Source organism: Triticum aestivum, chromosome 6D (genome assembly GCF_018294505.1).
Source record: "Triticum aestivum cultivar Chinese Spring chromosome 6D, IWGSC CS RefSeq v2.1, whole genome shotgun sequence".
Classification (NCBI taxonomy): Eukaryota; Viridiplantae; Streptophyta; class Magnoliopsida; order Poales; family Poaceae; genus Triticum; species Triticum aestivum.
Window position 1 is genome coordinate 108127105 of NC_057811.1, and position 16603 is coordinate 108143707.

The following is a 16603-nucleotide window of genomic DNA, read 5'->3' on the forward strand; positions in this document are numbered from 1 at the left end:
CATGGTTCGCATGTATCAATCTTTTCAAAAACGAGTGAGTCCAAAGATCCATCTACATGGAGCTTCTTCATGCGTTCTATACCAATATGACTCAAATGGCAGTGCCACAAGTATGTGGAACTATCATTACTATTTTATATCTTTTGGCACGAACATGTGTATCACTATGATCGAGATTCATTTTAGGTGCAAGACCATTGAAGGTATTATTCAAATAAACAGAGTAACCATTATTCTCCTTAAATGAATAACCGTATTGCGATAAACATAATCCAATCATGCTCAACGCAAACACCAAATCTCGATGGTAGAGGGAGCATGCGATGCTTGATCACATCAACCTTGGAAACACTTCCAACACATATCGTCATCTCACCTTTAGCTAGTCTCCGTTTATTCCGCAGCTTTTATTTCGAGTTACTAACACTTAGCAACCGAACCGGTATCTAATACCCTGGTGCTGCTAGGAGTACTAGTAAAGTACACATTCATATAACGTATATCCAATATACTTCTGTCGACCATGCCTGCCTTCTCATCTACCAAGTATCTAGGGTAGTACTGCTTCAATGACCGTTCCCCTCATTACAGAAGCACTTAGTCTCGGTTTGGGTTCAACCTTGGGTTTCTTCACTAGAGCAGCAACTGATTTGCCGTTTCATGAAGTATCCCTTCTTGCCCTTGCTCTTCTAGAAACTAGTGGTTTTACTAACCATCAACAATTGATGCTCCTTCTTGATTTCTACTTTCGCGGTGTCAAACATCACGAGTTGCTCAAGGATCATCATCTAACCTTGATATTTATAGTTCATCACGAAGCTCTAATAGCTTGGTGGCAGTGATTATGGAGAACCATCACTATCTCATCTGGAAGATTAACTCCCACTCGATTCAAGCGATTTTGGTACTCAGACAATCTGAGCACATGCTCAACGATTGAGCTCTTCTCCCTTAGTCTGCAGGCTTAAGAAACTTGTCAGAGGTCTCATACCTCCTGACGTGGGCACTAGTCCGAAATCCCAATTTCAGTCTTCAGAACATCTCATATGTTCTGCGACGTTTCAAAAACCGTCTTTGGTGCCACAATTCTAAACTGTTAGCATTACTCACTGAACTATCACGTAGTCATCAAAACGTGTATGTCAGATGTTTCATAACATCTACAGACGACGCTGAGGTTCAGCACACCGAGCGGTGCATTAAGGACATAAGCCTTCTGTGCAGCAATGAGGACAATCCTCAGTTTACGGACCCAGTCCGCATAATTGCTACTACCAACTTTCAACTAAATTTTCTCTAGGAACATATCTTAAACAGTAGAACTAAAGCGTATGACATAATTTGCAAAGACCTTTTGACTATGTTCATGATAATGAAGTTCATCTGATTATTGAACTCCCACTCAGATAGACATCCCTCTAGTCATCTAAGTGATACATGATCCGAGTCAAACTAGGCCGTGTCCGATCATCACGTGAGACGGACTAGTCATCATCGGTGAACATCTCCATGTTGATCGTATCTACTATACGACTCATGTTCGACCTTTCGGTCTCTTGTGTTCCGAGGCCATGTCTGTACATGCTAGGCTCGTCAAGTCAACCTAAGTGTTTCGCATGTGTTCCGAGGCCATGTCTGTACATGCTAGGCTCGTCAACACCCGTTGTATTCGAACATTAGAATCTATCACACCCGATCATCACGTGGTGCTTCGAAACAACGAACCTTCGCAACGGTGCACAGTTAGGGGGAACACTTCTCTTGAAATTTTATAAGGGATCATCTTACTTACTACCTCGTTCTAAGCAAATAAGATGCATAACATGATAAACATCACATGCAATCAAATAGTGACATGATATGGCCAATATCATTTTGCTCCTTTGATCTCCATCTTCGGGGCACCATGATCATCTTTGTCACCGGCATGACACCATGATCTCCATCATCATGATCTCCATCATTGTGTCTTCATGAAGTTGTCACGCCAACGATTACTTCTACTTCTATGGCTAACGCGCTTAGCAATAAAGTAAAGTAATTTACATGGCGTTATTCAATGACACGCAGGTCATACAAAAAATAAAGACAACTCCTATGGCTCCTGCCGATTGTCATACTCATCGACATGCAAGTCGTGATTCCTATTACAAGAATATGATCAATCTCATACATCACATATATCATTCATCACATCTTCTGGCCATATCACATCACATAGCACATGCTGCACAAACAAGTTAGACGTCCTCTAATTGTTGTTGCAAGTTTTTACGTGGCTTGTATAGGTTTCTAGCAAGAACGTTTCTTACCTACGTAAAACCACAACGTGATATGCCAATTTCTATTTACCTTTCATAAGGACCCTTTTCATCGAATCCGTTCCGACTAAAGTGGGAGAGACAGACACCCGCTAGCCACCTTATGCAACTAGTGCATGTCAGTCGGTGGAACCTGTCTCACGTAAGCGTACGTGTAAGGTCGGTCCGGGCCGCTTCATCCCACAATGCCGCCGAAACAAGATAAGACTAGTAGCGGCAAGAAGAATTGGCAACATCTACGCCCACAACTACTTTGTGTTCTACTCGTGCATAGAAACTACGCATAGACCTAGCTCATGATGCCACTGATGGGGAACGTAGCAGAAATTCAAAATTTTCTACGCATCACCAAGATCAATCTATGGAGTAACCTAGCAACGAGGGGAAGGGGAGTGCATCTACATACCCTTGTAGATCGCGATGCGGAAGCGTTGCAAGAATGCGGATGAGGGAGTCGTACTCGTAGCGATTCAGATCGCGGTTGATTCCGATCTAAGCGCCGAACCACGGCGCCTCCGCGTTCAACACACGTGCAGCCCGGTGACGTCTCCCACGCCTTGATCCAGCAAGGAGAGAGGGAGAGGTTGGGGAAGACTCCATCCAGCAGCAACACGACGGCGTGGTGGTGATGGAGGAGCGTGGCAATCCCGCAGGGCTTCGCCAAGCACCGCGGGAGAGGAGGAGGAGGGAGAGGGGTATGGCTGCGCCGAAAGAGAGACGTTCTCATGTGTCTTGGGCAGCCCAAACCTCAACTATATATAGGGGGGGAGGGGGCTGCGCCCCCCTCTAGGGTTCCCACCCCAAGAGGAGGCGGCCAGCCCTAGATCCCATCCAAGGGGGGCGGCCAAGGGGAGGAGAGGGGGGGCGCCACTAGGGTGGGCCTTAAGGCCCATCTGGACCTAGGGTTTGCCCCCTCCCACTCTCCCATGCGCCTTGGGCCTTGGTGGGGGGGCGCACCAGCCCACCTGGGGCTGGTCCCCTCCCACACTTGGCCCACGCAGCCTCCTGGGGCTGGTGGCCCCACTTGGTGGACCCCCGGGACCCTCCCGGTGGTCCCGGTACATTACCGATATCACCCGAAACTTTTCCGGTGACCAAAACAGGACTTCCCATATATAAATCTTTACCTCCGGACCATTCCGGAACTCCTCGTGACGTCCAGGATCTCATCCGGGACTCCGAACAACATTCGGTAACCACGTACATGCTTTCCCTATAACCCTAGCGTCATCGAACCTTAAGCGTGTAGACCCTACGGGTTCGGGAACCATGCAGACATGACCGAGACGTTCTCCGGTCAATAACCAACAGCGGGATCTGGATACCCATGTTGGCTCCCACATGTTCCACGATGATCTCATCGGATGAACCACGATGTCGGGGATTCAATCAATCCCGTATACAATTCCCTTTGTCTATCGGTATGTTACTTGCCCGAGATTCGATCGTCGGTATCCCTATACCTTGTTCAATCTCGTTACCGGCAAGTCTCTTTACTCGTTCCGTAACTCACATCATCCTGTGATCAACTCCTTGGTCACACTGTGCACATTATGATGATGTCCTATCGAGTGGGCCCAGAGATATCTCTCCGTTTACACGGAGTGACAAATCCCAGTCTCGATTCGCGCCAACCCAACAGACACTTTCGGAGATACCTGTAGTGCACCTTTATAGCCACCCAGTTACGTTGTGACGTTTGGTACACCCAAAGCATTCCTACGGTATCCGGGAGTTGCACAATCTCATGGTCTAAGGAAATGATACTTGACATTAGAAAAGCTCTTAGCAAACGAACTACACGATCTTGTGCTAGGCTTAGGATTGGGTCTTGTCCATCACATCATTCTCCTAATGATGTGATCCCGTTATCAACGACATCCAATGTCCATGGTCAGGAAACCGTAACCATCTATTGATCAACGAGCTAGTCAACTAGAGGCTTACTAGGGACATGGTGTTGTCTATGTATCCACACGTGTATCTGAGTTTCCTATCAATACAATTCTAGCATGGATAATAAACGATTATCATGAACAAGGAAATATAATAATAACCAATTTATTATTGCCTCTAGGGCATATTTCCAACACGATCATCATAAGACGCAAAGATCGTCTCACCACCATTCTCAACGATTTCGCACTGGGATAGCGCCAGGGCCTTCCGCCGACGCCTGTCCAACCACTCCGCGCGACGCCTTTGCGTCTCCTCCTTGCGGCGCCTAGCCCAGTAGGCTTGCTCGTAGGTGACGTCCTCCGGGTGGCGCTGGCGCCACTCCGCCATGACCCGCTCGCCCTCATGGGCGACGAGGAGGCGGTTCTGCCGCTCAGCGTGATACGTACGGTCTTGTGCCGTGCGAAGACGAGGCGGCGGGGCGACGTCCAGCGCCTGCTGCAGCGTGTGGACGTCGTGGAAGTTCATCTGCTGCCGCGGCCTGCCTAGGCGCCACGCCGCCGCGTCGTACGCGCGAGCGGCCTCGTGCGCCGTCTCGAAGGTGCCGAGGCCGAGCCGGAGTTGGCCGGACCGTATCTCGGAGTAGAACCCGCCGTTGGGGCGCTGGTGGACGCCGCGGTAGCCCGACGCTCCTCGGCGGCGCGGCGACATGGTGGCGGGGCGCTGGAGCGGTGGCGCGCGTGGCAGCGGAAGCAACCGAGGAAGCGGTGGAGGCGCGCGTGGCAGCGGAAGAGGAAGAGAAGGATATGGAATAGGCGCGTGGCGAGCGCCGCATTTTATAGGCGCGCCGGAAGCGGTGCGCCAAAAAAAGCGCGCGACCTGCCGCCTTTTCTCGCGCGCGCGCAAACCGTTCCCCCGCGCGCGACTTTCCCGCCACCGCTGGAGCGCGCCGAAACGCCCCGCGCGCGCAAAAGACTCGGTTTACGGCGCGTGCACCTTTTGGCGCGGCTGTTGGAGATGCTCTAACTACCACTAAACACAATCAAAAGGAAATGAAGGAAAAATGAGAGCTAGCTAGCTCAATAATGCGACAACTGATCAATCAGCCAAGATGAAATATCTGTTTCGACAAATCGTGCCTCTGCGCCGTGCGTGAAAGCACCAATCTAGCCGGTGAACCAATACTGAATTCTGATCATCTATAACACACCAAAAACCTTAGATAGCCAAGGCCGCATGAGCACTTACTGCTAGTAGTATGTCACATCAACAAAATCGGGAGGACATCAAGGGAAGCAGTTAGCAGTGGCTGTCACACGTCAGCCGCTACTCGGTCTGTCTCATGCTCTGCACATGCAGGGGGTGAGGGGGTTCTCCCAGAGGTCGTAGTCGGGGAAGGTAGGCTCAGGGAGGCCGGCGCAGGCCTGGTGCCAGATGACGACGTCCTCAGCGAAGGAGGCCCAGGCCAGGTACGGGTCGCCGAGGGGCCTGGACATGAGCCCCTTGTCGGGCTTGATGGACTTGAGCCGGTGGCGCAAGCTGGCACACCAGGAAGTCCAGCGCCGCCAGGCTCGTCACGTGCTTCCGGAAGTGCTCCATCTCCGCCATGCTCGGCAGCTCCTACTTGGTCACCTGCAAACAGTATATATGCAAAGTTTATGTCTATCGCGGCAAATGCATTCAGGGAGAAGAAGAACAGGAAATGAATAAGTCTGTTTTGCCCCTCCTCGTGTCCAGAAGTGGATCCCCGCTTCGAAACCGGGCATTTAGCACAGCTAGACTCTTGATTTCTAGACTCGGGCAATAACTGTAGGACAATAGTCGGGCAATACTCACCGAGTTGGGGAGCATGTTCCTGAGCGGAGCCATCCTGTTTTTGCCGCCGTACACTTGCCCTGATGCAACGTATATCTGGGTTTCCCTTGTGTATCCCAGTGCTCGCAGGGTCACAGCTATCTCACCAGGCTCAAGGGGGCAACACGTTCTTTTCTCTTTTGCAGTGCTAATGGCCACAGGTGAGATCCATTCTGTGTGCGCATAACAACATTGAAAACTGTTAGAAAGCTATGTTGTGGGCATCACTTCGAAGTTCGATGAGATAACTGCAATTTCATAACTGTTTAAAAAACAAAAATTGAGATGACCTTAAAGCGCCGTGGCCATTCTTTCTGTCTATAAGCTGCCATCATCACTTTCTCATCACGTGTTCCAGCAAAATCACAAAAGGACAAGCCCACCATTCCTTTCTCATATCTCAGATGAAGGGCCCTTTAGAAGAAGTGGCAATTACTTGATCATGCATCAAATAAGCATTCCCTAAGCAATGAACTCCAAAGAGACTGAACAGAAGATATTCACTGTAGCTTACATGTATGGATTCCCGCTGCTAGTTCGGTTCCTCATCTTTGTTGCCAGCTTATCAGCCATTTCTTCAATATCAGGTAAGAACTTTAAGGTGTGATAATTAACTCTGCATCTTAGTCAGTTAATCTCCATCGGAACATTGTCATACCTGAAATTGAAGGTTTGCATTATATTTATTTCTACTGCTCCATGCACATTAGAGATTTTGTACAACGTAACTTTTACAGCACAAACTAAAAAAACAACAACATTGTTCTCCATACTGTAGCATGGAAGCAGATTGGGCATTTTAGTTAAGACAACAAATGTATAAATAATACCACAATATAGTTGCATTCAACTGTTGACTTACCCCAACCTCTCGACAAATGGCTTAGTAGACATTATTGTCTTCTCTTTAATCCTTGGAAGTACATTATCAATGTAAAACTGTGCAGATGAATACTTTGGGATGTTCTTTACAGTACGCTGTCATAGACCACATTGCAATACTGTTATATGCAGAACATATTAACACAATGTAGTAGTCATTTGATCCCTAACACATGCCATAAGCAGAAGAGATATTTATATTGAGACAAGAAAGAAAACGAAAAGACAGGTTTACCATGGTGAACATAAGATAAGGTGAGACTGCAGGTAGTGAAAAGAAGTAACAGTGACAAGGTGAGACTGCAGGTAGCAATCCCTGAATCTACATTTAACTTCATAAGGAAACCCCAAAAATAGTGTATTTCAAGTATCTCTCATCGAAAAGCAAAAAAGGAAATGTATGTACACCTGATTCAATTTAATAGGCTTTAAAACTTCCATTCTATGCGGATAGTGGTTAATTTAAGCATTTAATCTCTCAGTCCAGTTGTATTAATTTTGAGACAGAAGCAAGGATGGCCTTCAGGATAAACTGCTTCAGATCAGCAGTATACCTATGATGATGGACCTCAGTCTAAGGGCGGGCGTCAGCCTACTTTCTAACAAAAAAGTATAGCTATGAAGACAACACACAAGATTTACAGTACATCAAGATGGATGTAATTTTAGACTTCCCCATACCCATTGAGATAAATTCAACGGAATTTAAAAAAATGCCACTGATGACAGAAAATACCAAAATTTTCAATGCCACTAGTATATGCGAGTTGCTGTAACGTCAATTTCAGAAAGGTAGTTGTAGTGGCCACTTTGATTCACAAGATTCCAAAACACACACGGATAGGAAATTTTAGGATTGCAATGTCACGCCTTGAATCCTCTAGGATTGATTGCACCAAAGGAAACCATATGTTTTTTTTTTGGAAGAAGTACGTACTACTCAAGGAAATAATCCTATGAAATAGACTCTGAAATGAGTTCATAGGAAAAAATCATATGGATTACAAACCTAAAATCAAACAACCCACATAGGAAAAATCTAAAGATTGCAATCCTCCAAAATTCATACAAAAATCCTTCGAATCATATATGCCCTAAGACTTAAGGCGGGGAGTAAAAGAAAATGCATAACCTACTTTATACTGGTGAAGAGTTCATCTTTTCCTGTGAACCAGTCAGGGATGTCTCGGACAATTCATGCGTCGTCCTTCAGATAGTTTATAAAATGATCCACATCAAAGATATCTTCAAATTTACTGCAGAGAAAATAAATGTCGTTAACAATTTAAATACAATGGCAAACATCATTTAAACATAGTTGAATCAGGTGATGCTGCAACTAAGAGAATTATGACTGCATTATATCCAATATCAATTAGTTCATTATTCGAAACCAAGTATGGGAGTAAGACACTTTAAACCTACAAAACATGATATTGTAAATTTTCCAGTTTATAGAATTCGTATTGAAACTCCACCCAAATAGTATATTCTGTTTCTACTCCCTCTGTCCCGAATTAGTTGACTCAGATTTGTCTAGATACGGATGTATCTAGACATTGTAGTCACTAATTCACCAGTGTAGCATCAAGGAGGATTTGCCCCTGATTAGGATATCCTATAACAATACAATCATAGTTAAGCATGAAGAAGAACAGTGACTTCTGTGAGCAGGTATTTTGATCATTCCAGGAGTAGTATAAGAAGAAAATTATCCTTAAGATGAACCCGATACTCAGACCAGAAGCATATTGGTGTCACATGCCTGCAGAAAAACTGACTGGTTCTGCTAGAATAACCATAGTCCATTTTCGAAAAATTCTAGTAGGACACTATCCTCAGTTAACTGACAATTTCATTAGAATATCTTTGAAGCGAATTTTGCAAGTAGGACTATCAATTAAAGAACAATATACCAGCAGGGGAATAGACAAGTAGAAGAAGTAACAAGAGAAAGTAGCACTTACGTCTGGTCATTCCATATTTGGTCTTGCTTCAGAACTGGCAAAATAAGTGTTGCTTCCATTGTCTTAGCAATTGCAACAGCATTACATATCTGCAGAAACACCAAAGGTTCGAAAGTAACAGATGGGCCTATGTTATAACTGAAACTCAATGTCAGCTTAGGAAATTTGTTACCACTGCCTACTGCTTAAGAAAATGGCATGATCTTCTTAGGCAGGTACTCCCTCTGTAAAGAAATATAGTGATCTAAACGCTCTTATATTTCTTTACAGAGGGAGTAATAAATAAGTATTAAACAAAAGGAGGATCTAATTTTATTTCTTAAATAAGCAACAGAAGATCATTGCAGAAACATGCTATAAAAAGGAATTATGACAAATATATTGAATGTATAGGCTGATTACGTTTAAGCAACAACCACCATCATAGGAAAAACAATTCTCATGTAACAGCGAGATTCGGAGACTCGGAAGTCGGAACTATGCTTAAGCAGAGAAAACCATTGCACCACTGAAACAAATATTTAACAATCACACAAAATAAGGTGAGGAAGGCTGAAATAAAAGGAGTGCATACATACAGCTATTCGTTGCTGGTTCAGTCCACCCTCAGCATGAATAAAAAAATACCCAGAGGTTTTGTTCTCACTTCTCAGGTGGGACGTCTGCGCTATATACAATGATATAATTATTATCACTTATCACTTATCAGAGCCAAATCATGAAAGGAAACAAATGATTGATGTAAAAGGCAGAAGTTGATTTTTTTTTACCAAAAAGTTGACATATATAACAGAGGGTGCACATCTCTCCACTGACTGAGGTATACTTTCTTGCAGCGAAACACTATGGTTCTACGGGGAAATATCACAAAAACATGGCTAGAATATGTCATAAGAACTTGCATTGCACCTTACATAGAAAGTATTCCTGCTCTGACTCACATTGCTAACAGAAGTATATGAATGAGAAGTGCATTACAATTTTAACCCCACATTAATGTTGGCAATATTTCATAGCATTAAGATGGATTCAGTTCCCATATGTAAGTCATAAATCTGCAACCTTATATGGAAACGGAAGTATGGAACTATGGGACACAATTCGACTCTCAAAGAACACCGTAGTTCAGGTTTAAGCCACCCCAACAAAGTTCACACATCACAGTAATCACTAAACATACCAAGAGTTAAAATAATTGCCATAAATCTAGGTTATATGGTAAGGAATAAGTGACCTCGCAGTGACTGAGTACAGCAAGGCTAAAAGTGAATGGTGCAGCATATGCTACATTTTTTGTCTTTCAAGTAATGTCAATGCTGGACTTGCCAGAGGGCTCATCGCTTGGACGCTCAGCGCAGGGCTTCCAGGACGCGGTGACAACACGTGGGTTCTCCCACAGTGAGAGAGGCTCCTTCATCTGTGCCCAATACAATTGAATTCATCAGAACAGTGTTGTATTCTCTGGATCGGTTAGGGTTAAGGATTCACGGTGGTCTTTACCTTCTCCTTAGATCAATGAGCTCGATGGGGTGGTCATGGTGGATGGCGGCGGTGGTGATGACAGATCATGGGCGAAGTGGTGGCGGCGCTTCCCATCAGCACTGCACTAACCCTAGATCGGTAGGGGTGTAGGTGGGTTGTACGACGTCGTGACGAACCTCGTGATGCGAGCCGCCGGCCCCCACTTCTTTATATATAGTGCAGGTGACAGGGGCCCGTCACCCATAGTGGGTCGAGCGCCCCCGATCAGGGCGCGGATCTAAGGGCCCGGTGGGCCGTTGGGCCCACACGGTGGAGATCATCCTAACATTCTCCCCCTTGATCTCAACTTTTACTTTTGACCTTATACTTTTATTTTACTCGTTTCATAACAGATCAATACATAGAACATGTTTCATCGTCACAGCTCAATTGCCGATAGAATCAGACAGCCACAATGTACCTCTCTGTTTTGAAACAAATTCTTTAACCTTGGGCCCTTTTATTGTCCGGAAATGTTAGACTATACCATAAAACCCATGTCGACTGTGTGTTGTCCGAACACACTGGGCGGTAAGCCTTTAATAAGCAGATCTGCAAACACTTGTCTGTTGCTTTTATGCTTCAAGCATTTCTACATAATTCCGGACTTTCTCCTTTACAACGCTTAACTCTGTGTCAGTGTGTTTGGCATCAACACTTGACTCGTTGTCATAGGAGCGAAAAACTTAAAATGGTTATCGTCGTTGTCAACCATTACCAACTCCGGATACAGGTCTCCTTAACCATTTTGCCTGTCCCTCAGCCTCATATCAAGCTATAACATATCTTTGCATCACATTGATGATAATTGTTTCTTTCTTTGGAGCTTTTCCACACAAAAACCTCCAAGTATGAAAGTTAGCGACAATTGTGGATTTCGCTATACATTTCACAAGTCCTGTCTTTGTACTCACAATCTTTTGAGAGCACTTATTTCTTTCAGCATGAGGCCGATATCTTTGACTCCATTCCAGTGATCTATATATGGACTGGACATTGCCAAAACAACCCAGATACGTGAACTGTGTCAGGGTAATGTATTGAGCTTCCAACAACTGAAGCATATGGTACAATATCCGTTTTCAATCTTTTCTCATCAACTCTTGGAACACCATAGTTTTTAGTTCCATTACCCTTGACTATAAGAACAAGCGTAGGTTTTCTCGCATGCATACTTTAGAGACCTTTCTTAGCATGTCCATTCGACATCCCTAATACCCCCTTTTATTCCTTTCTTCGTGAATCTCGATACTTATAACGAGAGACACTCTACCGAGAACATTCTTTTGAACTTTGAGGACAAGAACTTCTTTTCTCCTCCTGCAGTAGGTTGACATCACCACTAGCAAGTAGGATGTCATCCACATGCACAGGATTAGGAAATGAATTTCCCATTCTATAACTTTGCACGAATACAATTGTCCTCTCATTTTCTTTAACCCAAAATAACATATGATTCTTTTAACTTTAAATGCCACTGTCTAGAGACTTGCTCTAGTCCATAAAAGACTTCTTGAAGCAGTATCCCTTGTGTTCTTTACTTTCATCTGATGTAACTCAGATCATGCACAAAACTTTCGATTTAAGTCGTGCTTTACACCTTTACATATTTTCTTTGGAGTCACATTGACCTTGTAGACCCTTTACAGCCTACTGTTTTGGCTCCATTGGAAATTACTTATGAGTCTCAAAACTCGATTGAGCGCTTTAAATGAGGTGGGATCAACCTCCATTTGAATTTCACTAACATAGACTTTATAGTAATCAGAAGTATCTGATTTTCTCATTCCTTAAGACCATCTGTGTCTCAGGTACTAGCACTTCTTTCATATGGGGCTGTTGTTGCTCTGTCATTGCCAAGAGGCAAATTAATTCTATAGTCTTTGGTATTTTCATACCATGCTCCCCCAGATTTACTCCATCTTCACTAAAATGGGGTATCTTTAAACTTTATTATTTGGGTTTATTCTGTTAAAACTTTCTTCTTTATGGCACTTTTAAGCACCGTCTTAGTATTCCTTAGTCTACTGTTGAAACTATAAAAGATCCAGGAATACGACTATTTCTGTTCTTTAGGGGTATTATTATGACTGTCGTACTCCCCCAGACGATCACATTCTTCATTAATGGATCACTTTAGATGCATAATATGCATCACATTATCTAAAGTATAGGGGAGTTTCATCATTCTTAATTTGTCTAATATTTCTTTCTCCCCCTCGAAATGTGGCAAGAAATTTTCTGCCACAATTTCGAAAACCATTCATGACTTTTGTGAATTGAGGAAACTCAATTATCTATTTCATTCATCTGATTACTTCATGCGAAATGAAGTTACCTGTTAACTGGTATGTGAGTACTTTTTCCTCATTCCATTTCAGAAACTCAAAAGAGTTCTTTATTATTAGTACTTTTGCAAGTCACACTTGCATATCAATCTTATCTTTAGGTTCATCTCTCACTTTTATTCTCTTTGGATTTATTGAATGCTTAATGACCGTTACACATAAGGTGTATGGTCGATACTAGGAAAGCATAATAGCTACTCCATACTTTTCTCCCAGAGTGGGACACATTAAACGCACATGAGTCGTCATATCTTTGTCCTGTCATACAGGATAAGTTCTTTGCCAAAATTTCTCCTGCCATATAGGATTTTTGACATAATACTATGTCAACTTTACCCAGCGACGCAGGTATTTCCCAGACTTTTCCCGCCATGCGGGTTTTATCATAATCATCTTTTCCGCTATGCGGGTAATTCCCTGTAAGGAACATAAATGCCAGAATTGGCTCTTTTGACTGCATATTCAATCATCAAATTCAGAAATAGATCCGAATGCTCTTTGACACACATGCTTGATCCGACGTTGGCCAAATATTAAACACGCATGTTGATTGTTTTATCTCAAATCATGTTGACTGAAATCTTCTTCATATAGAATACATGAAAGCCATTCGTCAACCAAGACTCTCAATGATCTATCTGTTTTCTTTTCTTGGATTAATATCCAAGAATTCTTTTCTTTTGAAGCCATTCTTTAGAGAGAACATACTCCCTCACGTTATGACCTTTCTTGGTCATCTTTCGGGTCACAAGTACCCAGCCATTGGCTTTCACGAATGAAAGCATGTAAAACTTTTAGTCTGAGAAAACTTAGCCAATATTCAACAATAATGAGCATAAAAAATAACCCCATGTTGGTCTGGTTAAAAAAAATGCACATTAGACTTTGAAAAACTTTCTTTTATATTCTAAATCACCGTTGGGCAGAATTAGAATAAAACATCATCCTTCTACATTAATTCCATATCACCGTTGGGCGGAAATGGAAATAATGCATATAACTCATAAATAATGTGATGATAAAATTTCTATTAAGCGACTTTGCTAAGAAAATAATCATCATTATCAACTTTATTGCAGCGGAAAACTTTTAATATACATTTCTCAATCTTTATCAAATGCTCTGAAAATTGGTCACTTTGATACAAAAATTATCAGAGATTTGAACTTTTAACTATAAGACTCATTGAATTATAATATTGTCATCATCAACGTTGGTCAGAAAATAGCAATACCATAATTAAACTTTAATCAAATATCTTTCTACTGTCATAGCAGAAGCTATCTGAATCTGATTTCACCCACAAGTGAAAAAACTTCTCTCAAAAAACTGTTCATCCAATTAAATTTTCCCGTTGGTTCCAATTTAATTGGAGGATAATACTTTTTCTTTCTTTGTAAAAGAGTACTATTAATTATTTACGCAGCGGAAAAACATGAATAAAAAAATCATGAACTTTTTACTTTTTACAGAAACTTTTCTTTCACCGAATAAAAAATCATGAACTTGTTTAGTTCTACTGAAACTTTTACTTTATATAATACATGAACTTTTCTTTTTCTGAAAATTTTCTATTTTCATTTTCAGAACTTTTTCTGTTTACTTTTTTTAATTTCTAAACAAAAAAATTCTCTGAATAATTTGAATAGAAAAACTGTATTATATTTGTCCAAAAAACTGGACAAAATAAAGAAAAAACAAGGGATACTGAAAATGCTGTGCGCGTGCCGTTCGGGTCACTTCTGACCGAAAACGGCCCAAAGGCCCGCAGCGAGCCGTCCGAGCTGCGGCCTGTTCGACGGACCAAAAGGCCCATCAGTGCTTTCGGCCCACTGGCCCAGAGGCTGAGCTAGGGTTTTGCTCGTGGCCGTTCGATCTGATCGGACGGTCCGGCGCCCTTTTAGCTCGATCAAAACAGCCTACGCCACACAGATCTGGGAAAAACCTAATCCTTTCGTCTCTCCCCGTTCCCCTTGTCATCTCCGTCCCTCGCACGGGCTGCGCCCGGCCACCGGTGAGGCTTCTGCCGGCCGCCGGCGACGGCGTCCAAAGCCACTGCACCACGCAAGCCACCTCTTTTCCTTGCCTTTCCTTTTCATTTTCTCCACCTACTGTGGCAGAAAGAACGAGGCCCAGCTGCGCCCGCTCTCCCTGCGCCGTCTCTGTCCCGCAGCAGGGTTTCGGGCTTCGCCGGCCGCCGGCGACGGCGACGAACCGCCGCTGCGCGCGAGCCCCTTTCCTTTCCCCCTTTTCTCCTTCCACCTCACGCCTCCTGTTAGAGAGAGAGAGCCGCGAGCAGAGTCAAACTCTGCTCCCCCTGTGCGTTCGACGGTGGAGCACCCGTTGCGGCGGCGTCCGTTGCCATCCCCTTCGCCGGTGGCGCGTTCCCCTCGTGGTGAGCGCGCCGCCGTCGAGCGGTTTGGCGAGCGGCGCCCTTTGCCCCTCTCGGGGTGGTGTTCTTCTTCCCGAATCCTCGGCATGCCGATGCGACTCGGGATCGAGAGGAATGGCGCGGCCTTGCGGCGGCGCTTCTTTGTCCGTTGAGGAATTTTTCTTTGCCCTGTCTAGGGTTCTTGGGAGGAGGGAGGGATCTTTCTTTCTCTGTTTGTTCTTTGTACCGAAAATCTTAGCCTAGCATGGCCTGATACCATTGTTGTATTCTCTGGATCGGTTAGGGTTAAGGATTCACGGTGGTTTTTACCTTCTCCTTAGATCAATGAACCCGATGGGGTGGTCATGGTGGATGGCGGCGGTGGTGATGACAGATCGTGGGCGAAGTGGTGGCGGCGCTTCCCATCAGCACTGCACTAACCCTAGATCGGTAGGGGTGTAGGTGGGTTGTACGGCGTCGTGGCGAACCTCGTGATGCGAGCCGCCGGCCCCCACTTCTTTATATATAGTGCAGGTGACAGGGGCCCGTCACCCATAGTGGGTCGAGCGCCCCCGATCAGGGCGCGGATCTAAGGGCCCGGTGGGCCGTTGGGCCCACACGGTGGAGATCATCCTAACAAACAGAAGTTTCTCACGTGAACACGAATCGCCGAGATCAGGAGCACTTCACCTGAGGGCAATGCAGCGTGATCCCCTCCTTCTGGCACAAGAAGGGCACGTTCTAGGATAAACAAACAAAAATGTAAGTGCTAGGTTGGGATTCTGAAGAAACCGAGTGTAGAGGGAGGAGCAGGAACTCACGAAGCGGGACCAGAGGGAGGGCGCGGAGAAGAGGGCCGCGAGCAGGAGGAGCGCGAGGACGGCGAGCAAGATCCGGTAGGAGAGGGAGGCGGTGGGGGGCCTGGGGTCCTCGAGGGCGAGGAGGGAGCGGAGGGGAGACGGAAGGAGCTGCTTGTGGTGATGGTGGTGCGGGAGGAGAGGTGAGGAGCGGTGGGCGCCCTTGCCGTCGTCGTTGTCGTCGCGGCCGCGGGCGGCGGAGGTGGAAGCGAATGGGGAGGATGCGGCGGACGCGTCGGAGTCGCGCTTTGCTGGGGAGTTGGATGCGCCGTCGATTGCCGAAGCTCCGCCATCGCTTCCGCCGGCGGCGCGGTGCGAGACGAGAGTGGGAGTGTAGCACCTGTTTCACCGTGCAGTCTCAGGACGTCGCTTTCGGTGCGGGACGGTTTGTGCGAATGCATCTGAGTCGATCTCGTCCTTCGATTCTCGATCCGACGGCGACTTGGGCACACATCGTGGAAACCTTCGCTTCCGTTTGCATATAAAAAGAAATCCCCTTGGATTTTGAGTCCAATTTTTGTGTTTGGTCTAAGAAATCCCTTGTATGGGATGTGGAGTATCTGCTCGTAAGCTCATATGCTTTTTG

The 16603-nt window shown here is 45.0% G+C and overlaps 1 pseudogene; it reads right to left on the bottom strand.

Annotated features, from left to right (window-relative positions):
- Window positions 1–5310: 5310 nt before the first annotated feature.
- Window positions 5311–16310, bottom strand: LOC123143906 (protein PECTIC ARABINOGALACTAN SYNTHESIS-RELATED-like; annotated as a pseudogene).
- Between the last annotated feature and the right edge of the window lie 293 nt (window positions 16311–16603).